Source organism: Scyliorhinus torazame, chromosome 24 (genome assembly GCF_047496885.1).
Source record: "Scyliorhinus torazame isolate Kashiwa2021f chromosome 24, sScyTor2.1, whole genome shotgun sequence".
In the NCBI taxonomy this organism is placed as follows: domain Eukaryota; kingdom Metazoa; phylum Chordata; class Chondrichthyes; order Carcharhiniformes; family Scyliorhinidae; genus Scyliorhinus; species Scyliorhinus torazame.
Window position 1 is genome coordinate 40,208,027 of NC_092730.1, and position 22,642 is coordinate 40,230,668.

The window sequence follows — 22,642 nt, forward strand, 5'->3', positions numbered from 1 at the left end:
TGCATCCAATTGCTGCTCCAACCGAACCATGTGGTCTGTGAGGAGCTCCAGTTGGGTGCACTTTCTGCTGATGAAGCCATCCGGGACGCTGGAAGCCTCCCGGACCTGCCACATCTCACAGTCAGAGCACTGCACCCCTCTAACTGACATTGCGTCATATAATAAAAATGAAAATTAAAAAAAAATCATTTTTTAATATATATATTTTTTAATTTCAAAGTTACTGTTAACTATCTGTTTCCTAGCAGTAGATTTCTAATAGAAAGGCGAAAGCTAAATATAGTACTCTCCGATCTCTGGCTTAGATACCCCTCTAAATTATAATTAAGTAATTATGTTTAATTAGTTACCAATGCTTAATTTTTTTTAATTTAGTGTAGATTCCCAACCAGCCACACAGGCCACAGCTTTTCTGTGATGTCACTTCAGTCCCCCCCCCCCCCCCCCCCCCCCGACACACACAATTTGACAAAGTTATAAAAGTAAAAATGAGTAAAAATCGCTTACTTACCTTCTTACCATCTGAGTGTCTTAGATGTTCTCAGGTTCTCTCCCTGACAGAGACTGCTCTCCACCTCCGAACCTTGACCTGCACAATGCTAATAATATAATATAATAATAATATAATATGGCACTTACCTCACACCAATGGGTCTTATTATTAGGTTAGAGGAGGAGGGCGGGTGGGAGACACTACTCGGGTTTCCTCTCCACCAGAATTTATTGGTTGGGGGCGGGGGGGGGGGGGGGGGGTGGAGGGGGGCTTCCCTGAAGTCCGCGGGTCGAAAAAAATAAAACAGAAAAGAAGTGTTTTTAAAGGATAAACTTACCTCCCAGAAATCACTTGCGCACCGCTCCCGCTGAAAGCGACTGGCCTGTTCCTGTGAAGGTAAGTGTTTTTAAAGGATAAACTTACCTCCCAGAAATCACTTGCGCACCGCTCCCGCTGAAATCGACTGGCCTGGTCCTGTGAAGGTAAGTGTTTTTAAAGGACAAACCTACCTCCCAGAAATCACTTGTGCACCGCTCCCGCTGAAATCGACTGGCCTGGTCCTGTGAAGGTAAGTGTTTTTAAAGGATAAACTTACCTCCCAGAAATCACTTGCGCACCGCTCCCGCTGCGGTGAACGAAACGAACACGAGATTGAAAGATTGTTTGACCGTGCCGTGTGTCTCTGAATTTATCGTACACCAAATAAAGCAACCTTAAATTCACAGAGAGCACCAGGGTGAGATTCACAGAATGATACAACACAGCCACACACAGCAACAGAGACTGCAGATAGAGAATTGATCCAATATTCACATGTCACACCAGAGACTGACAGTTAAAGATTTATTTACACCCAAACGCCGAAATGCACCCTCTCCTCCACACACAGACAATGCACAATGCCACTGAAAGCTTTGTGTTGATTCTGACATGCAGACATTTTAACGGACACTGGCAGACAACTGACACACACATACAATGCCCCAATCTCAGCTATTGTTATTGAGTGGATCAAATCATTATGTTGTTTCACAGTTTCGTTTAAAACGTCTGCATATCAGAATCATCACAAAGCTTTCAGTGACCTCCGGGGTCGGATGTGAGGCAAAGTTTGAAGGAATCAGTAACAGGTTGATCAATGTCCCCTGAGAGGTGAAACTGCCGCCCCGAACTTCCTTCTATAAAGGTGATTCCAGTCACTCCCCACTTTTCCATCAGAATAACGTCACAGAAGAAATCACATCACCTTCACAGAACAACCATTCAGCACGAAAGTAAAGTATCTGAACTACGCTGACCTGAATCAGTGTGCTCAAACGTGTGTTGTTGTTGAAAGAAAAAACGAGGAAGTGAATAGTTTTCTGGCTACCGCAGGGCAGTAATGTTGTAGCTCCTGGTTTAAGGAGCAGAATGCCGCAGCGGAACCGTGCTGGGCCATTAGCCCGAGGTCGAGGAATCGAGGGTATTCTCTGCTATTTACTTTCTCCCACACACCAAAAGTAAACATAACGCACCTTCCTGTTTTTGCAGCAAATACCTATCAGGATCTTTCTTCCAGTCTCATCCCGACATTTGTCCCAGGATTGAAGGAGACAGCATGACACATTACAACATTGTACAGCTCACACATAGGGAACCACAGAGAAAATGCTGTAAAATCTCAACAGGCGTGACAGCATCTGTAGGGAGAGAAAAGAGCTAAAGTTTCGAGTCCAGAAGGCCTTTCTCAAAGCTGGACTGGAAACGTTATCCAGCAGTACCCCACAGAGGGGCAATATAGATATATAACGATATCCATAATAACTCACAGGGGCCAATAAGGAAATAAAGCTTTATCGAGCAATGAATCACAATAGAAACCGAGTTCCCAACTTCCCCTCTCGGCCGGATGTGAACCATCCAACCAGCCAGACTATTTACAACAAGATAAGACGAATGTTCCCCGGAGCCCTGGGATCAATATTAATTCCTCAACCAGAGTCACTGAAGCAGATTATCGAGTCATTAACTGGGCTTTTGCCTGTGGGGACTTGCTGTGCGTTTATAAGCAGGAATCACCTGTCCTTGAGCCCAACGCTTTGACATTGAATATTAGATATTGGATCTTCCTCCGGTTGAAAACCTTGCTGCAGAAATTTAACCTCGTGGAGGAAAAGTTACTATCAGGAGTGGGAATCGAACCCACGCCTGCAGAGGAGACTACAAAGCTTAGCGCAGCACCTTGGACCGCTCAGCCACCCTAACGCGTTGGCGTGGAAAAAAAGCTCCCTGCACAAATCGACTTAAATTGTATCTTGATCGTCATTTCATTTCAAACAAGATGTGCTTTGTCTATTTTCAAACCCCAGCCAGAGTCCTGTACCTGAGTGCTATCCCTCTCCAAGCCTCTGGGGGTTAAGGAGCTTCTCGTTGCTGCATTTATCCGTTTGCTCCAATCAAGGAGGACCGAATTCCCGATCTACCTGTTCCTCACACGAAGATATTGAGAGTCTAAGATCTGAGCGATCTGAAAACCTCATCACTATTCTTAGAATTCCCCTTATACCAGAAAAGGGTCAAGATATTCTAACAGGTGAACAGGGATTCTCACTCTCTGAATCCTGTGCAGACTTAGCTGGGTGTTATTCGGGTCAAACTAGTGTTTCAAGTCATCCGCCGGTATAACACATGTCTTCATAGAAGATTCTGTTTACTTTCCATTCAGTAGCTTCACTCACGGGTCCGGCTTTTCTAAGTGGAGTAAAGTAACCTTTCTAATAACCACTCTTTCACGTTCTCAATTTAAGTTCGTTTTAATTTCAAATTAAAAGATAAAATCACTGTTTTACAGAAAAGTAATAAGACCTTTTCTTTGGACCGTCCTGGTCAGTTGTTAGGCCTTCAGGACTGCCTTGACAATCTTTCTTCTTTAACATTTGGTTTTCTCCTGATGGAGTCGCTGTTCTGCTCGGTTTCCGTGTTCAGTCCTTTCCATGACCGAGGGCAGCTATGAGAGCTGACTCGCTGGATGCTGAATTATTACCATTCATAGAGCCCTTTGCGCAGCCTAACTTTCTACATGACCTTTATTGAAATGTAACTGCTGCTTTCCGACTGTAGCTAATGTAAGCTCCCAGTCTTATTTTGCTTGACAGGTAATACATTTGTTTGGCAGCTAATAAATTTATTTGTTGCTTGGTCAGCAATTTTTCTGATATCTGCCTCTAGTGATGTTTTTCTCAGTGTCAATACTGGATATGAACTCGTGTTCAACGAAGCAGTTCGCCTCTGCACTTTTACGGTTCAGCTGGTGTCGAAGCCCTCTGTAATTCTAACCTTATCTGTCTTGGACCTATACCCCATGGGCTGATTACTTTCTAAAAGGTTTTTAACGTCAAAAATGTGTAAATTATGTTATAAACGTGCCACCTCATGTGTTTTGCTGGAAAGCAGTTGTCTCATATTTAACTGGCGTCAGCAGGGTTTCACGCCTAACCTTTATCCCTCAATTTAAACCGAAGATCCTGGCTGTTCCTTTTTGAATTGTTCTATAAAATAATGCACTTCTAAAGAAGTGTGAAGTACTGTTCCCTTTTATATAACTTAAACATTTAAATTGATTGAATGTCTTTTTAACTTGAAAAACAGGATGAGTTGGCTCTAGCTCTGTTCTTTAATGCCTGTGAAGCTATCTGTATTTCAAACAAGCTGCGGCTGTTAACCCTTTGTGGGACCTTTCGCCTTCTTTTAAAATCTCAGGCTTTTCCAGGCTTACTTTCATGGTTCAAATGACATATTGTTCAACTTTTGCATTACACCCCTCTTGGCATTTGAAACATGGCCCCATTCTTTTAATTCTTATCCCCCTACTCATTTTATACCATCGTATCCCATATCTGTGCTTTCAATATTCAATTTTCCTGTTTTCAAATCGTGTCCCAACCCCATCGTGTGATTTTATCCATCGCTTATACCACAGGTGACAGACAGGTCATTCTTTAATTATAATCACCGTGGACTATAGTGGCAGCTGTTCATAAAGGTAACCCAATAGCTATTTTTCGTGTGTTCCACTATCTCCAAAGCATTTTATCTCCTTGGGATAGCAGCACCGTACAAGCTGCCTCGTGTCCCTTAGGATCAGTAAGCCACTCAATACATCAGTAACCAAAAAGTTTGTTTACCTGTCACTGGCAGTCGAGTGTCCCATTCCTGTTGCATCCAAATTGCCTTATGTTCCTCATTGGTATCGTAAACGACTTTATCATGTATTAACCACTTACTCCCGTGCATCATCAATTTAAAAGGTGTCTTTGACCCCACTTCCAACCCTGATTTTCTCTCATGGGTAACTAAAATGTCCCTGAACCAAGTACGTCCGGAACCATTTGATATACATGCTATTGTAACTGACTGCCATGTCTCTTCAAGATCCCTTTCCTCCGTTATCATCTCTTGAAACACATGACGCGTATATTTGCCCTTATAACAGTCGCCACATAACCAACCAAAAATGGTTGACAACCCTGTTTCTATTGCAAGGAGCAATACATTTAATACATCCAACTGGTGGGGGTCCAACTCAATTGAGCCCACTTTCTTCACATCGAATCATCACTTTATCGTCTTCCATATAAACATTATTCCTCCCTGTTGTCAAGTACAAAGTTACAAAAGTAAGCCTTATCTTAACACTTTGCTATGCAACTAATCACACAAACAGTTTGTGTGTTACATCTTCACATATTTTTTAGCAATCACAATCTGTAAGACAAAATTTAATATCAACACATCGTTTCCTGGTCTTAACAGAGTGATTTTTAAGCCAGAACTTGTGCCCAATAATGAGAGTATATAAATCACACATGGTATTAACAACATCAATATTCCCCGTGATATGATATGTGCTGGTACTTTGGTAAATTACCCACGAGATTACCCTTACTACACTTTAAGTGAACCCTTGTTTAACCCCTTTGTATTAAAACAGTCCCATTTTACAGAAAACTCACACCCTTTGTGGATGTTGAGTAAACTAAATTTGTTCAAACTGTTGAGCAGCTTTAGCTCCGTCATCATCAGACAGACTGAGATTCCCTGCTGGTTTTCGCTATTGTATGACAAGTTGTGCTCCTGTCTCAAGTTCTAATTAACTCTGTCAGATTCTGTGCTGTTGCGTTTAGTTCTAAGCATGTCAATTGTATCTGTAGATGTCACTTGTTCTTTAGAATAATTCATGCTTTTGACAGCATCCAATGCTATCCTAGTTCCAATTGTTCTATTGCCCAGCTATCTGCCGCCCATTGTAGTGCTGTAAGGCTCCCTCTAACTAAAATCAACTACCAAAGTCCTGCATTTGTTCCTTGTCAGTTGGCATCTGTTATCTCAAGCCATGTCAAATTCTTTTTCATACATACATAACAATTCTTAATAAGATGCGCGACATTTTAAAAAAAATAATTATCATAATGCCTCAAGGAAACTTCGTTTAAAACATTGGTTGTAAATTTCGCACTGCAACATCAAGCTCAAACAAACAAAAATGTCTTAATACTATTGTCTCGTAAACTGTGGGGGTTCCTCGTCAGTCGCTGCTGTCTGTCGCGACCCTTAAAAAATCCATCATGTAGTACACGTCCCGTGGAGAACTCAGATCATCCATCAGCTGGTGTCCAGGCCACATGTCCAGTCAGAGAAGTGTGACCGAAGGTTTCACTGCTCAGTAATCATTTGATACTTCGGTTTATTCCCAACTCGAAAAGATTTCTTCCTGGCTTTGTCAGTTACGGTCCTCAAATATGTAACCAATTATATCATTTTTCTCTCTTTCCGTTGAGCAATTTTATTTCAACATTTGCAACATAGGTTTTGACATAATTTAAAATTTCCCAATTTCCACAGCAATGCGGCGGCAATTACCCCTCCCGCAATTGATACAAACAAGTACCAATTGTTTTGAACCAAGGTTAACGTAGTCCAAAACCATTTAAATGGACTTGCTATAATTTTAATTGCTGTTTTAAATGTTTCTTTAATTTTTAAGCCCACGTCTATCAAATCGTTTCCCAAATTACTCCTACTTGTGGTTTTGTTTTGCAACGCATTTCTTATCTTAACTTGCCCTTTCTCGGGGTCCCAGTTAGTATCATTAGTTTTCCCCGAATACTGTCTAAAAATCTTTAACCGATCTGATAATTTTAGTACGTATTCCAGGCTGCTTGCAAGTGCTCCCAACATTCTACTGAATATGTTGTTACTGACACTGTTGCTTGATTCTAACAGACTGCTGTTGAGCCTATCTCCTGGATGATTTGGAAATTAATGATTTCTTCCGTTATATTTAAACATTTGCTTATTCTTATTTTTATTATGTGTTTTATCTGACTGAAGCTGGTATCTATTTTTCCATATCCCATTACTTCACCTGATTCCCCCAATGCAATTAGAATACTAATATTCCGAAACTAATCACGGCAATCCCCATTAACATTGTTGCCCCCCATTTTAACCAATCTAGCTTACTCCTAATCCTAGCTTCTTCCATTCCTTCTTTAAACCCGATCCTTGTATCCCTCTTGATTGTAGTCCCTTTTCTCCTTCCAAACAAATGTGTCTGTATCATTCTATCTATCTGAAAAATCAAACGAACAGGCCAAGGTTGGAGAGGGCCCTATTTGTTCATTTGTATGTTCTATTCTTGTTTGGACACTCCAGAAGTGCCCTCTCCAGGACCTCCGGATGTCCTTTTTGTTTCTTTTTGGGTTTTTTGCTGGCTTGGTTTTTGCTCAATTATGTACATCATACAATTAAGGCCGGTTAAGCCTTCTCCTTCTATCATTGCACCCCTGAGTGAGATTCGAAGAATCTCAAACTTCTCCTCTTTTGCTCGCTCAGTGGTCCAATCTGGTTGAAACTTACCCTGATACATTTCGGATATTGCTACTGACTTAACTCCAATTTCTTTATTTCTGATTATGACAGGATTTTTATGAAAGGTAAGTTCTGAACATGACATTTTATCTTCATCATCTGTCCTATCAATGCTGCTAACAGGTTTTAATTCACTGTCATCCCACTCTACTTCATCACATAATACTAGTGAGTGCAGTAATTCACTGACACTCATAACTAAACATTCCTTTCCTCTAAAGCCTGTCCATTGTCTGGGGGTTTCAATTTATCCACAGAAACCCCTTCCCTGTATCGGGAAAGTTTTGGTTCATATTTTTTCCAAATCCATATCCCGGGTCAATCATTAATTTCGTACAACATTCCTTTTCTCCTTGTCCAACCGGTTTGGGGGTATGGTCTACCCTCTGGCACGGCACCATTGCGGTGATACAGTCTCTGAACACTGTTAGGCTAATTTTATGTCCCCGGGTCATCCCAACATATTTTAAACTATATACTCCCTCACTAATTGGGATAATAAGTTTGTCACTTCTCCACAATCCTGCACATCATTTCAGAATTACATCATCGTTAGCTAGGTTTTCTCTGCAGTAATGACATTTTGTCACTTTCATACCATCCCATATACAATCCTTGCTGATTACGTTTCTTCTTTGCTGCCGAAAGGTTGCCTATGGATTATCATAATCCCTTGGTTATTATTTAGCTGGGTCAGATGTTTCATTTCTGATATAATTCTTTTTGCTCCAGACGCCATGCTTCTCTAATTCAACTATATGTTCACCCAAATTCTGAACGATCTTTTCTTTACCTTTTACCTAGTTTTAGTTGGTAGCTTCACCCAAACTGCCTCTGTGCTATCGATTGGTATTTAATATCCTAATTTTTCCTGCATCGAATTTTATTGAATATTTCCCTGCCATCAGATTCTCATTTCCTGATACTGAAAGTAATTCTCCTAATCTAACTTCTGGTCTAATATCTTTATTCCCTAAAGCTCCTTCTACCATGTATTTAACATTCTAAACATCATTTTTCCTGCTCCTGACTATCTTTTGAGTCTTCGGGCACGAGGAACCTGCTGGAGCTGTGCCGTGTCAATTTCAACGGGTTAGTTTCAAAGTACTTTCCTGCACAGAGCTCTGACTGCTCCCGAGTAAAACCTCTTTTTGTGTTTATGCTGTGACCAATTTAGTTCTGAACATACTGATTTACTACCTCATAATATTGGTCACATTTCTACCTGCCGTTTATAACTTCTAATTGATGTGAAACTCGGTTTTGCAAAATACAACATTTTAAAAACTTGAAACACCAAAGGGAAATTCACAAATCCTTATTAAACACACACACACTCATTTATCCACCGAGACCTTGGATGTCTATTCCATCGGGTTTTAGGCACTCTAACAAAAATGAGACCCCTCCGTTCTGATAAGCCTCCCTTATAAAGGAGGTTTTTTTTGCCTCTTTTAATCTCTTCCACTCTCGCCCCGTACGCTCGCCCCGTTGCTTCACATCTCTTGACCGTGTTTCAGAGCAAGAGGATTACCCTAATTGCCATTTTCTGGATTCTAAATTTCTGTTCCTGGTTGTCCCTTTCAGGTGCACTCCGACATTCAGGATATGCACCCTATCTGGGACCTATCCAGGGGTACTGAGGCACTGTCTTCTTGTTTTAGTTAAAGGTCGATTGATCTTGGTTTCTAAAGTTTTCTCGGCGTCCCTATTTCTCTAGGCTTTCCCTCATAATCTGCTTGACTCCAAGGAAGATTTATTTTTGTCCTCCTTCTACCAGTAATGGATGCAAGAATCCCAGTACCTTTACTAAGATGTCTTGCAGACTTTTACTCAGGGTCAGTATCTTCTAGTCTTCTGACGCTCGCACCCAACTAAGTTTTGGGTCCCCCCGATCCACAGAATATCCTTCCAAAAGTCAATCACACATGACTTTCCGCATTAAACTCGGCAGGTAAAGTTCGCCTCACACATATACTAGAAACTTCTAATATTCTAACAATTATTTGGGAACTAGAATCGTCTAATATTCCATTCCCCGTGTAGGTAAGAAACTTCTAATATTCAAACCTCCACCTGCTTAACTAGAAACTTCTAATATTCGAGCCTCGCTTTACCCAGAAACTTCTAACATTCTAGCCCTCCACGTTGCGCGACATGAAGTTAAAACCTCACCACTATTCTTAGAATTCCCCCTGTACCAGAAAAGGGTCAAGATATTCTCAATGATGAACAGGGATTCTCACTCCCTGACTCCTATGCAGACTTAGGTGGGCGCTATTCGGGTCAAACCAGTGTTTCATGTTATCCCACGGCATAACCCATGTCTTCAGAGAAGATTCTGTTTACTTTCCACTCAGGTGCTTCACTCACGGGTCCGGCTTTTCTAAGTAGAGTGAAGTAAACTTTCGAAAAACACTCTTTCAGGTTATCAATTTAAGTTCGTTTTAATTTCAAATTAAAAGATGTAATCACTGTTTTTACAGAAAAGTAATAAGATATTTTCTTTGCATCTTCCTGGTCAGTTGTTCGACCTTCAAGTCTGCCTTGACAATTATCTCCTGTAACTTTTGTTTTTTTCCTGATGGATTCGCTGTTCTGCTCGGCTTCCGTGTTCAGTCCTACCCATGACCGAGGGCAGCTATGAGAGCTGGCTGCTGAATTATTAGGTATTATATAGCCCTTTGCGCAGACTTAGTTTCTACATGGCATTTATTGAAATGTAGCTGTTGCTTGCTGACTGTAGCTAATGCAATCTCCCTGTCGTTGAACTAGCTTATTCTGCTTGACATGTAATACTTTTGTTTGGCAGGTAATACATGTATTTGTTGCTTCGCCAGCAACTTTTCTGATATCTGTCTTTACTGATGTGTTTTCTCAGTCTTAATACTAAATATGAACTCGTGTTCAACGAAGCAGTTCGCCTCAGCACTTCTACTGGTCAGCTGGTGTCAACGGCAGGTCGCCCCCTATATTTCTAACCTTATCTGGCTTGGACCTATACCCTATGACCTGATTATTTGCTAAAAGATTTTTAACGTCAAAAATGTGTAAATTATGGTAGAAACGTACCACCTCATGTGTTTCTTAGCTGGAAAGCAGTTGTCTCATATTTAAGTGGCGTCAGCAAGGTTTCCCGCTTAACCTTCTCCCCCAATTTAAATCTAAGATCCTGGTTGTTCCTTTTTTAATTGTTCAGTAAAATAATGCACTTCTCAGGAAGTGTGAAATACTGTTCCCGTTTATATAACTTAAGATTTTAAATTGATTGAATGTCTTTTTAACTTTAAAACCAGGTTGATTTGTCCCTATCTGTTTTCTTTAACGCCTGCGAAGCTATCTGTATTTTAAACAACCTGCGGCTGTTAACCCTTTGTGGGACCTTTCCATTTCATTTCAAATCTCAGTCTTTTCCAGGTTCACATTCATGGTTCAAATGATATATTTTTTCATTATAACCTGTTCCTCACACGAAGGTATTGAGAGACGAAGATCTGAGCGACGTGAAGTATCCAATTGGAGAGATGCATCCTGGCGACTGGAATCTCTCTCCACAGCTGCTTCCGGTGCTGCTTTCACAGCCGAAGAACCCCTCCAGTGTCCAAACAGGTGAAAGTTCATCCAGTAGAGGCGGCAGAAGGGAGTTCTGGGAGAAGTCAACTTAGTCAACTCGACTATACTGTGGGTAGCTGAAGAACAGGTGTCAAGGAGCAGATCATACTGAAAGGAAAATGTTGATACTAATAAAGAAAAAGGCAGATGTGCTGCTGGGAGATAGCGCCTTGTTTGCTTTTGGTGTGAGTGAGAATACAAATAGCAGACGATGGTTTTGTTCCAGCGACTGCTGGGCTATGGGCCCACCACGCTCCCGCTGCGCCAGTCCGCTCGTGGTTGAGCTATTCGCGGTCGGACATAAGGCAAAGTTTGAAGTATTCGGTAACAGCTTGATCAACGTTCCCAGGGAGGTGAAACTTTCGCCCCGAACTTCTTTCTGTAAAAGTGATGCCAGTCACTCCCCACTTTCCCATCAGAACAACGTCACAGAAGAAATCACATCACCTTCACAGAACAACCATGCAGCACGAAAGCAAAATATACATTCTTCCTCACGCCAAAAGTAAACATAACGCACGATCCTGTTTGCTTTGCAGCAAATTTCTATTGTAGTCAGAATCTCTATTGTAGTCTCATCCCGACATTAGTCCCAGGAATGAAGGAGACAGCATGACAAATTACAACATTGTAAATGTCACAAATAGGGAACCACAGAGAAAATGCTTTAAAATCTCAGCAAGTCTCCCAGCATCTGTAGGGGGAGAAAAGAGCTAATGTTTCGAGTCCAGGAGAACCTTTGTCAAAGCTGGACTGCAAACGTCATCCAGTAGTACCACACAGAGGGGCAATATAGAGATATAACGATATCCAGTAATACCTCACAGGGGGGCAAAACGTTAATAAAGCATTAACTAGAAATAAATCACAATAGATACCGTGTTCCCAACTTCCCGTCTCGGACGGATGTGAACAACCCAACCAGCCAGACCGATGTACAACAAAAGAAGATTAATTTTAGCCGGAGTCCTGTGATCCATTTGAATTCCTCAACCAGAGTCATTAAGCCGATTATCGAGTCGTTACATGGGCTTCTGCCTGGAGGGTATTGCTGAGTGTATTTAAGCAGGAATCGCATGTCCTGAGACCAACACTTTTCCATTGAATGGGAGGGATTGGATCTTCCTGAGGTTGAAATATTGCGGGGGAAATTTAACCTCGTGGAGGAAAAGTCAATATCAGGAATGGGATTCAAACCCACGCCTCCAGCAGAGACTGCGATCTCAACGCAGACCGCTCGGCCATCCTAATGCGTTGTCTTCGAAGCGAAGATCCGTGCACAAATCGACTTAAAGTCTATCTTCATCGTTATTTCATTTCAAACAAGATATGCTTTTCCTACTTTTGAACACCTGCCAGAGTCCTGTGTCTGAGTGCCATCCTTGTCCAAACCGCTGGAAGTTTAAGGAGCTTCCCATTGCTGTATTGATCAGTTTGCTGTCATCAACAAGGCCCGAATTCCCGCTCTACCTGTTCCTCACACGAAGGTATTGAAAGTCTAAGATCTTAGCGAATGAAATATCTAATTGGAGAGTTGCGCTCTGGCGACTGCAATTCTCTCCACAGCTTCTTCCGGTTCTGCTTTCACAGACAATTAGCCGAAGAATCCCTCCAGTGCCCAATCAGGTGAACGTTAATCCAGTAGAGGCGGCAGAAGAGTGTGCTGGGAGAGGTCAACTTGGACACCTCGACTGTACTGTGGTTAGCTGAAGAACAGGTGTCAAAGAGCGGATCAGACTGAAAGCAAAACTTTGATACTAATAAAAATATTGGCATCAGTGCTGCTGACAAGTAGCATCTTTTTCCGTTTGGTGTGAGTGAGAATACGAATAGCAAAGGATGGTTTCGATCCATCGACATCAGGGTTTTGAGCCCAGCACACTCCCGCGGTGCCATTCGGCTCGTAGCAAATATTTTTCGTGGTCGGACTTGAGGCAACGTTTGAGGAAATCTGTAATAACGTGATCAATGTCCCCAGAGAGGCGAAACTGCCGCCCCGAACTTCAGTTTATGAAGGTGATTCCAGTCACTCCCCACTTTCCCATCAGAACAACGTCCCAGAAGAAATCACATCACCATCACAGAACAACCATTCAGCACGAAAGTAAAGTATCTGAACTATGCTGACCAGAATCAGTGTGCTCAAACGTGTGTTCTTGTTGAAAGAAAAAAATGAGGAAGTGAATAGTTGTGTGGCTACCGCAGGGCAGTAATGTTGTAGCTCCTGGTTTAAGGAGCAGAGTGCCGCAGCGGAAGCGTGCTGGGCCATTAGCCCGAGGTCGAGGATATTCTCTGCTTTTAACATTCTCCCTCACACCAAAAGTTAACAAAACACACGTTCCTATTTGCTTTGCAGAAAATAGCTATCAGAAACTTTCTTGCAGTCTCATCCCGACATTAGTCCCAAGAATGAAAGAGACAGCATGACACATTACAACATTGTAAAGCTCACACATAGGGAACCACAGAGAAAATGCTTTAAAACCTCAGCAGATCTGACAGCATCTGGAGGGAGAGAAATGAGCTAACGTTTAGAGTCCAGGTGACCCTTAGTCAAAGCTGCTCGGGAAACGTTATCCAGCAGTACCCCACAGAGGGGCAATATAGATATATAACGATATCCAGTAATAACTCACAGGGGGCCAATAAGGAAATAAAGCTTTATCGAGCAATGAATCACAATAGAAACCGAGTCCCCAACTTCCCCTCTTGGACGGATGTGAACAATCCAACCTGCCAGACTATTTACAAGAGAAGACGAATTTTACCCTTCTCTTGCGGTCAATATTAATTCCTCAACCAGAGTCACTGAAGCAGATTATCGAGTCATGAACTGGGCTTCTGCCGGTGGGGTCTTGCTGTGCATATTTAAGCTGGAATCTCATGTCCTGAGACCAACGCTTTTCCATTGAAAGGGAGGTATTGGACCTTCCTGAGGTTGAAAATCTTGCTGGAGAAATGTAACCTCGTGGAGTAAAAGGCAATATCAGGAGTGGGATTCGAACCCACGCCTCCAGAAGAGACCGCTCGGGTACCCTGATGCGTTGAAACCGAAGCTAAGATCGGTGCACAAATCGACTTAAAGTCTGTCTTCATCTTTATTTCATTTCAAACAAGATATGCTTTCCCTACTTTTGAACCACAGCCAGTGTCCTGTATCTGAGTGCCATTCTTGTCCAAACCGCTGATGGTTAAGGAGCTTCTCATTGCTGCATTGTTCAGTTTGCTCTAATCAACAAGGTCCGATATCCGCTCTACCTGTTCCTCAGTCGAAGGTATTGAAAGTCTAAGATCTGAGGACGTGAAGAATCCAATTGGAGAGTTGCATTCTGGCAACTGCAATATGTCTCCACAGCTGCTTCCGGTGCTGCTTTCACAGACAAGTAGCCGAAGAACCCCTTCAGTGTCCAATCAGGTGAACGTTCATCCAGTCGAGGCGGCAGAAGAGTGTTCTGGGAGAAATCAACTTAGTCACCTCGACTGTACTGTGGTTAGCTGAAGACCAGGTGTGAAAGAGCGGATCAGACTGAAAGCAAAACTTTGATACTAATAAAGAAAAAGGCCGATGTGCTGCTGACAAACAGCAACTTGTTTCCGTTTGCTGTGAGTGAGAATACGAATAGCAGAGAATGGTTTCGATCCATCGACCTCTGGGTTATGGGCACAGAACACTCCCGCTATGCTGCGCGGATCGTGGCTCATTCTTTCCGTGGTCGGTATTGAGGCAAAGTTTGAAGAAATCTCTAACAGTGTGATCAATATTCCCAGAGAGGCGAATCTACCGCCCCGAACTTCATTCTATGAAGATGATTCCAGTCACTCCACACTTTCCCATCAGAACAACGTCACAGAAGAAATCACATCACCTTCACAGAACAACCATTCCTCACGAAAGTAAAGTATCTGAACTATGCTAACCAGAATCAGTGAGCTCAAACGTGTGTTCTTGTTGAAAGAAAAAAATAACGAAGTGAATAGTTGTGTGGTTACTGCAGGGCAGTAATGTTGTAGCTCCTGGTTTAAGGAGCAGAGTGCGCAGCGGAAGCGTGCTGGGTCATTAGCCCGAGGTCGAGGAATCGAGGGTAATCTCTGCTATTTACATTCTCCCTCACACCAAAAGTAAACATAACACACGTTCCTGTTTGCTTTGCAGAAAATAGCTATCAGAAACTTTCTTGCAGTCTCATCCCGGCATTAGTCCCAAGACTGAAAGAGACAGCATGACACATTACAACATTGTAAAGCTCACACATAGGGAACCACAGAGAAAATGCTTTAAAGTCTCAGCAGATCTGACAGCATCTGGAGGGAGAGAAATGAGCTGACGTTTCGTGTCCAGGTGACCCTTAGTCAAAGCTGCTCGGGAAACGTTATCCAGTCGTACCCCACAGAGGGGAAATATAGATATATAACGATATCCAGTAATAACTCACAGGGGGCCAATAAGGAAATAGAGCTTTATCGAGCAATGAATCACAATAGAAGCCGAGTCCCCAACTTCCCCTCTTGGACGGATGTGAACAATCGAACCTGCCAGACTATTTACAAGAGAAGACGAATTTTACCCTTCTCTTGGGATCAATATGAATTCCTCAACCAGACTCACCGAAGCAGATTTTCGAGTCATGAGCTGGGCTTTTGCCGGTGGGGTCTTGCTGTGCGTATTTAAGCGGGAATCTCATGTACTGAGACCAACGCTTTTCCATTGAAAGGGAGGTATTAGATCTTCCTGAGGTTGAAAATCGTGCTGGAGAAATTTAACCTCGTGGAGTAAAAGGCAGTATAACGAGTGGGATTCGAACCCACGCCTCCAGAAGAGACTGCGACCTGAACGCAGCGCCTTAGACCGCTCGGCCATCCTGATGCGTTGACGCAAAAACTAAGATCCGTGCACAAATCGACTTAAAGTCTGTCTTCATCTTTATTACATTTCAAACAAGATATGCTTTCCCTACTTTTGAACCCCAGCCAGAGTCCTGTATCTGAGTGCCATCCTTGTCCAAACCGCTGGTGGTTAAGGAGCTTCTCATTGCTGCATTGATCAGTTTCCTCTAATCAGCAAGGTCCGATATACCGCTCTACCTGTTCCTCAGACGAAGGTTTTGAAAGTCTAAGATCTGAGGGCGTGAAGTATCTAATTAGATAGTTGCATTCTGGCGACTGCAATCTCTCTCCACAGCTGCTTCCGGTGCTGCTCTCACAGACAAGTAGCCGAAGAACCCCTCCACTGTCCAATCAGGTAAACGTTCATCCAGTAGAGGCGGCAGAAGAGTGTTCTGGGAGAAGTCAACTTAGTCACCTCGACTGTACTGTGGCTAGCTGAAGAACAGGTGTCAAAGAGTGGATAAGACTGAAAGCAAAACTTTGGTACCAATAAAGAAAAAGGCAGATGTGCTGCTGACAAATAGCAACTTGTTTCCGTTTGGTGTGATTGAGAGTACGAATAGCAGAGGATGGTTTCAATCCATCGACCTCTGGGTTATGGGCCCAGCACGCTTCCGCTGCGCCACTCTGCTCGGTGCTCTTTTATTTTGTGGTCGGACTTGAGGCAAAGTTTGAGGAAGTCTGTAACAGCGTGATCAATGTTCCCAGATAGATGGAACTGCTGCCCCGAACTTCATTTTATAAAGGTGATTCCAGTCACTCCCCACTTTCCCATCAGAACAACGTCACAGAAGAAATCACATCACCTTCCACAGAACAACCATTCCGCACGAAAGTTAATTATCTGAACTGTGCTGACCAGTATCAGTGTGCTCAAACGTCTGTTCTTGTTGAAAGAAAAAAATGAGGAAGTGAATAATTGTGTGGTTACCGCAGGGCAGTAATGTTGTAGCTCCTGGTTTAAGGAGCAGAGTGCGCAGCGGAAGCGTGCAGGGCTATTAGCCCTTGGTCGAGGAATCGAGGGTATTCTCTGCTATTTGCATTCTCCCTCACAACAAAAGTAAACATAACACGCGTTCCTGTTTGCTTTGCAGAAAATAGCTATCAGAAACTTTCTTGCAGTCTCATCCCGATATTAGTCCCAAGAATGAAAGAGACAGCATGACACATTACAACATTGTAAAGCTCACACATAGGGAACCACAGAGAAAATGCTTTAAAGTCTCAGCAGATCTGACAGCATCTGGAGGGAGAGAAATGAGCTGACGTTTCGTGTCCAGGTGACCCTTAGTCAAAGCTGCTCGGGAAACGTTATCCAGTCGTACCCCACAGAGGGGCAATATTGATATATAACGGTATCCAGTAATAACTCACAGGGGGCCAATAAGGAAATAAAGCTTTATCGAGCAATGAATCACAATAGAAACCGAGTCCCCAACTTCCCCTCTTGGACGGATGTGAACAATCCAACCTGCCAGACTATTTACAAGAGAAGACGAATTTTACCCTTCTCTTGGGATCAATATGAATTCCTCAACCAGACTCACCGAAGCAGATTGTCGAGTCATGAGCTGGGCTTTTGCCGGTGAGGTCTTGCTGTGCGTATTTAAGCGGGAATCTCATGTACTGAGACAAACGCTTTTCCATTGAAAGGGAGGTCTTGGATCTTCCTGAGGTTGAAAATCTTGCTGGAGAAATCTAACCTCGTGGAGTAAAAGATAACATCAGGAGTGGGATTCGAACCCACGCCTCCAGAAGACACTGCGACCTGAACGCAGCGCCTTAGACCGCTCGGCCATCCTGATGCGTTGACGCAAAAACTAAGATCCGTGCACAAATCGACTTAAAGTCTGTCTTCATCTTTATTACATTTCAAACAAGACATGCTTTCCCTACTTTTGAACCCCAGCCAGAGTCCTGTATCTGAGTGCCATCCTTGTCCAAACCGCTGGTGGTTCAGGAGCTTCTCATTGCTGCATTGATCAGTTTCCTCTAATCAGCAAGGTCCGATATACCGCTCTACCTGTTCCTCAGACGAAGGTTTTGAAACTCTAAGATCTGAGGGCGTGAAGTATCTCATTGGAGAGTTGCTTTCTGGCGACTGCAATCTCTCTCCACAGCTGCTTCCGGTGCTGCCCTCACAGACAAGTAGCCGAAGAACCCCTCCAGTGTCCAATCAGGTGAACGTTCTTCCAGTAGAGGCGGCAGAAGAGTGTTCTGGGAGAAGTCAACTTAATCACCTCGACTGTACTGTGGCTCGCTGAAGAACAGGTGTCAAAGAGTGGATAAGACGGAAGGCAAAACTTTGGTACCAATAAAGACAAAGGCAGATGTGCTGCTGACAAATAGCAACTTTTTTCCGTTTGGTGTGATTGAGAGTACGAATAGCAGAGGATGGTTTCGATCCATCGACCTCTGGGTTATGGGCCCAGCACGCTCCCGCTGCGCCACTCTGCTCGGTGCTCTTTTTTTTTTGTGGTCGGACTTGAGGCAAAGTTTGAGGAAGTCTGTAACAGCGTGATCAATGTTCCCAGAGAGATGAAACTGCTGCCCCGAACTTCATTTTATAAAGGTGATTCCAGTCACTCCCCACTTTCCCATCAGAACAACATCACAGAAGAAATCACATCACCTTCCACAGAACAACCATTCCGCACGAAAGTAAATTATCTGAACTGTGCTGACCAGAATCAGTGTGCTCAAACGTCTGTTCTTGTTGAAAGAAAAAAATGAGGAAGTGAATAATTGTGTGGTTACCGCAGGGCAGTAATGTTGTAGCTCCTGGTTTAAGGAGGAGAGTGCGCAGCGGAAGTGCTGGGCCATTAGACCGAGATCGAGGAATCGAGGGTATTCTCTGCTATTTACATTCTCCCTCACGCCAAAAGTAAACATAACACACGTTCCTGTTTGCTTTGCAGCAAATACCTATCAGAAAATTTCTTGCAGTCTCATATCGACATTAGTCCCAAGAATGAAAGAGACAGCATGACACATTACAACATTGTAAAGCTCACACAGAGGGAATCACAGAGAAAATGCTTTAAAGTCTCAACAGATCTGACAGCATCTGGAGTGAGAGAAATGAGCTAAGGTTTCGAGTCCAGATGACCCTTAGTCAAAGCTGCACAGGAAACGTTATCCAGTAGTACCCCACAGAGGGGCAATATAGATATAGAACGATATCCAGTAATAACTCACAGGGGGCCAATAGGGAAATAAAGCTTTATCGAGCAATGAATCACAATAGAAACCGAGTTCCCAACTGCCCCTCTTGGAGGGATGTGAACAATCCAACCTGCCAGACTATTTACAAGAGAAGACGAATTTTACCCTTCTCTTGGGATCACTATTAATTCCTCAACCAGAGTCACTGAAGCAGATTATCGAGTCATGAACTGGGCTTCTGCCGGTGGAGTCTTGCTGTGCATATTTAAGCTGGAATCTCATGTCCTGAGACCAACGCTTTTCCATTGAAAAGGAGGTATTGGATCTTCCTTTTATAAAGAAGAAGGCAGGTGTGCTGCTGACAAATAGCGACTTGTTTCCGTTTGGTGTGAGTGAGAATATAAATAGGCTTGGAACTTGCTGGCGAGGCCGTCGCCGGTGATGATGACGTGGCGTGGACTCGCTGAACCAGGTTCAGGAGCTCGAGCACCGAGCAGGGACGCTCTATCAGGCCCGACGATTTCAAACCACAGTGTTGCCGTGTCGCCTTGTTGGATACCCCTAGTTGACAGGAACCACTGGCAGCTATGGCATTGCCATTGTAGTCAAGGAACTGGCAGGCCGGTGGAAGAATGCTTGGTCTGGCGCGCATGGTGTCGAGGCCGGATTTTGAGATGAGGTTCGCTGATGCGCCGGTGTGAAGTTTGAATCGGATGCAAGCCTTGTCTCATTTCATTTCATTTCGTTTTCATTTCATTAATTGTGTGGACAGCACACCACTCGTCGATCCACACTGAGGATCGAGAGGCGTTCCGCGTTGTGGTGGAAGGCAGCGCATGTGTCGTTATGATGCCCACCCGGTATGGGGACCTAACGCACTCAGCATCAGGGTCTGTTGGGCTGTTGGGATCGGAATCTGGCATGCCTTGTTGTATTGAGCGGACACTTCTGCGCCGCAGCTGGGATCGCTGGCTGCTGAGCGGTGGAGCAGATCTGCAAAGGGCTGCATAGTGGCCACGCTTGCCACACTGTAGACACCGGCGTCCTTTTGCCGGACATTTCCGCTTTAAGTGGGTGGAGCCACAATTCGGAGATGTCATGACGCCGACGGCAGGGCATTTCGTGCGCCATCGTGCATGCGCAGTGCGATCGGTCGATGTACGCACCTGTGCAGTCATGTTTTCGGCCTCGTCGTCCACTCGGTCATGGCGCACATGCGCAGGGACCCGGGAAAAGCGCACAAAGCGACCACTCTTCTCGATGCTCAGGCCGTGCATTTGAACAATGGCCTGCACCCGTTCCACCTCATGGGAGGCCAGTTTTGCAGTTTCTGCCGCCCTGATGTGGGAGTAACGATTCTTAGCATGCTCATGGATAACGCATGTCTCGATAGCAACTGAGAGGGTCAACTGTTTGACTTTCAGGAGCTGCTGCCGAAGGGAGTCGGAGTGGACACCGAAAACGATCTGATCCCGGATCATGGAATCTGCCGTCGAGTCATAGTTACATGACTGCGCTAGGATGCGGAGATGGGTCACGCAGGACTGAAAAGTTTCATTCTTACCCTGAAGCCTCTAATGGAAAAAGTACCATTCAAAGCTCTCATTCACCTCAGTGTCGCAGTGGCTGTCAAACATCAGCAGGACTGTTTCAATTTTGTTTTGTCTTCGCCGGCAGCGAATGTAAGGGAGTTGTAGATGTGGATGGCGTGGTCCCCCACGGTGGAGAGAAATAATGTGATCTTCCTGGCATCCGATGCTGCTTCGAGGTCAGAGGCCTCGATCTGCAGGAGGAACTTTTGCTTGAAGATTTTCCAATTGGCGCCAAGGTTGCCGGAGATGCGGAGCTGCGGAGGAGGCTGGTGTTTTCCATTTCACCGGATGGCTGCTTCCTGGTCAATGCTGATTCACTCGAGATAGGTCCGTCAAGATCAGTATCACTCTGGTACCATGATGTGTTAGGCAGGTAGGCTCAATGTGGACTGCACTCGATGCAGGGAAGCTAAAAACAGACGTCGAACACTGGAGAAAATCCAACACTGTTTTATTCAACGATAGAACTGATACACATATGCAGCTGTGGGTCGACACTATACTGAACTGACTGGAGACCTTGTAGTAGCCTGATCAGACTTACTAGCTACCGCATGGTGTTTGCACTTGCTAGCTCGTGGACTCTGACTGTCTCAGTGGCTGGGTCCAGAGAGAGCGGGAAACCTAGTGCCCTCTGGCTTTATAGTGGTAGTGTCCTGTTTGGTGATTGGCTGCACTGTGTTGTGCTTACTGGTCATCCTGTGTGTCCATCACTGACTGTCTGCATCTCATTATATACATGAGTGGATATTATGACAGACTCCAAATCCAATGGTCTTTTTCCACGGATATTCTATCCCTTCTCACAGACAGACTGGGAGACCCGTCATCGCATGAAAGCAATAACTTCCTGGAGTGATTCCAGGTTGGGTTTATATCGCATAAATTGTCAATGAATGTCTTGTTAAACGTAGTTCAGTTAGCGGAGTGGCTGTGGCTTGGTACTTGCAGTCAAATGGGGTTCCTCCGCACAGATTCGAAACCTACTCACACTGTAGGCAGCACGGTAGCACAGTGGCTATCACAGTTGTTTCACAGCTCCAGGGAGCTGTCTGTGCAGTGTCTGCGTAGGTTTCCTCCGGGTGCCTCCGGTATCTTTCGGAAGTTCGGTGCAGACTCAAGAGGCCGAATGTCCTGCAGGGATTCTCTGGATAACAAATTAGAATCGTCAGAACTCCGACATTGACGGGATGTTTAAGGCGTCTGACTGATCTTCATCATGATGCGATCAAATGTTTGTATCTTTCAGTCTTTCCGCGGTGTTTTATTTACAATGTGTAGAAACATGTGAAACATGGTGTTGAAGTGTTTCCCATCAGTCCATTCAGAACAATCCTTCAGCTGATATGATGGAAATGTAATTTGCTGACAGAAACAACATTCCCAACACTTCACATCTGGCTGCACATCTGGACCAATGCACACAGACGACCTTCTTCCGTTTTATTGTGCACATTAAATATCCATGAGGTGGTTTGGTGAAGTCAGGTCATATGGCGAGTTGGCCGAGGGGTGATGGCGATGCGCTGCTAATCCATTGTGCTTTCCATCTGCGGGTCTGAATCCATTCTCGTCGATGATCCATTTCCTGCGTCTCCGCGTTGGGCCACTTATTGAGGGTGACCTGATGATTCATTCAGTGTCTCAGGAACTAGGATGGAGTTTAGATTCGGAGTTCAACAGGCCTGAGGAGTGAATCTTCTTGCACCAATCTCTATACCGATATTCCGAATCCTCTGTCTGATAATCGATTTGAATCACGACACCAGCTTTGGGCAGGAGTTGGCACCATGAAAACTTGCGGCTTCAGAAACTCCAAAACAGACGCCAGCTTCATCTGGGGCACTGCTGGCAGATTTTGTCTTTCCAGAACCGGCCGCCCAGCCGTGAAATCAACTTCATCAGATGACCTCATTACACTGTAAGACGGAGGAGCAGAAGTATGCCATTCGGCCAATCGTGTCTGCTCCACCATTCAAAGAGATTA

At 44.1% G+C, this 22,642-nt stretch overlaps 3 non-coding genes across 3 annotated transcripts; all 3 read right to left on the minus strand.

Moving 5' to 3' along the window:
* Positions 1-15,795: 15,795 nt before the first annotated feature.
* Positions 15,796-15,878, minus strand: trnal-cag (transfer RNA leucine (anticodon CAG)). The gene has a single exon. It is a non-coding gene; the product is annotated as a tRNA-Leu (tRNA).
* A 1,742-nt stretch (positions 15,879-17,620) lies between these two features.
* Positions 17,621-17,703, minus strand: trnal-cag (transfer RNA leucine (anticodon CAG)). Its single transcript has one exon. It is a non-coding gene; the product is annotated as a tRNA-Leu (tRNA).
* A 580-nt stretch (positions 17,704-18,283) lies between these two features.
* Positions 18,284-18,355, minus strand: trnam-cau (transfer RNA methionine (anticodon CAU)). The gene has a single exon. It is a non-coding gene; the product is annotated as a tRNA-Met (tRNA).
* Positions 18,356-22,642: the final 4,287 nt, after the last annotated feature.